The sequence below is a fragment of the Amphiura filiformis genome, unplaced genomic scaffold, assembly GCF_039555335.1.
Source record: "Amphiura filiformis unplaced genomic scaffold, Afil_fr2py scaffold_226, whole genome shotgun sequence".
Lineage (NCBI taxonomy): Eukaryota > Metazoa > Echinodermata > Ophiuroidea > Amphilepidida > Amphiuridae > Amphiura > Amphiura filiformis.
In genome coordinates, this window is record NW_027305690.1 from 1 (window position 1) to 2178 (window position 2178).

Here is a 2178-nt window from a genome sequence, read left to right on the forward strand (position 1 = left end):
TTAGCCAATCACTGAGAGTGTTATTAATCTTAAGCTGGAACGGTAAAACCCTTATACTTTTCAAATTGAAATACCGTTTTATAGTACCAAAACTATAGAGTATTATTGACTTACTTCAGTGTAGTGACCACATGCTGTTATCGAGCAACTATTTGCGTCATAATTATACCCAAATTCTTCAAAGTAAAAAGCATTGGTCGCACGAACGCCACCCGGAGGTGAGCCCAAGCTTCCACTATTGCCCCACATATTTTGGCCGCCTCGATTGTGTCCAGCTGTACAAGCTGCAGCCCATTGTTCAGCCTCATTAGCCTCGTTGTCATCCCAATACTTGATAATTTGAAGACAAAAGAAAATAGATTTATACAATAACGGTGAAATTATTCGGGCAGATAGTGAAGTCATGTGGTACACTATTATCTTAAAGTTAGGGTGCATTTTTTATATTCCATTGCCCACAATGGCTTTCGGCTGAACCACTAATAGGCTATGTTAACACATTTATGACAATGACAAAAGTACCAAAATCTGAATTTTTTGATGATTTTTACGATCGTCCGGATCAGCAAATCACAAAGCACAGTCACCGATTAACCCTAACAAGGAACATGCTTTTTTGCTATCGGAAGGCAGAGAAGGAACGAAAAAGGTGCCCATATAAATGACTTTAGGGTGATTGCGCAATGCCATCACGTGGAATGCATGCATGCGCAGTGGTTTTCCTTGTATATAACTATTATAAGATTTTGTAAGATTTTTACGTGTTAGGGTTAAATAGGCTCCATCCACTTCAGGGCAACATCCGGGGAACCATACAATTTTCAATAATGTAATATGGCAGAATCGGGGCCTTAAAGCCATATTATAACATTTGCTGAGGATTTGCTGATTTGCCTTCACTGAATTTTTAAAATTCCTTTTTTTACACGATTAAATTGTACTTTATTAAACCAATATACCCTGCAAAAATCAAGACTCAATGTGCTGTAGTTTTGTCAAAATCCGAGATTTTGAATAAAACGCCGGAACCGGCGCTTTATTATTACGATGGAATTAGTCGAAGGCATACACGATGTTCATAACACACAGTACGTGCACGGCATGCGGGACGGTGATATACACAACAAAGGGTCGTACCACAACATGACCGAAGGAGTGGTACGTATTGGCGACATGTGCGTTGGTAGTAAATTCCAATTTTCTTTGCTTTGCCGTAGTTGTTCGGCTCAAAAATAAAAGGGATATATCTGACAGTAAAGGCTAACATTTTATGGCAAATAAATGCTAATCTATTTTGTTTGAAAATGTTATAATATGGCTTTAATCAAAATAGGGAATTGAGACAAGGTACACGCATAAAAAATAATTACAACTTTTATGGCAACAAGTTTAACGTTTCCACTATCATGACTATGTCTCTTACTCGGCTGTTTGAATATAGCTTTAGTAGACTCGGCTCAAAACCCACAAACTGAACTGAAAAACGACATGGCATATTAAATTTGCTGTAGATTATTAAATATCTCCCAATCACACCGAATAAAATTCCTTATACAGCCGACGCATCACTAATTTTACGCCAAGATGCATTTATATAGTTGTAAAAAAAAACCCGAATGTATAATAATTTTGGTGACACATCCTGCATAAGGCCCTACACATAATAGTATGTGCATTGTTCGCTTACAGCATCAGCGATGTTACACACCGACACCGCCTGGCTAATAATTATTTGGTGCAGAAGGGACACTAAAATGAATACACGGGATCGATACACGTGAATTGCTATGCACGATTTTGATATCAGACGAAAATCTTCTGATACCGGGTTAGAAAATGATGAATATCTCCCGTCATGATTTTTTTCTCAAGAAACCAGATTTGGTCTCATAAACTTGGAAATACGTGTTGAACAGATATGATAGTCGCTAGAATGCGCTTTGAAAATTGGCCGTGCGCTTTGAACTCAAAATTTGACCATTTTATATTGCGTTGGTCCTGTTATGGACTACAGCGTGCAGCGTGTAGTACAGCTGCACTCACTGCAGGCAGTATAAAAGTCGATGACCATTGACCTCAATGGGGTATACAAGCTTAATCACGCACAACCAAGATCGATTACCCGGCTATTGTGAGTAGCCTTAGTTATGTCCCTCGACTAATTATTAGTTTAAAAGA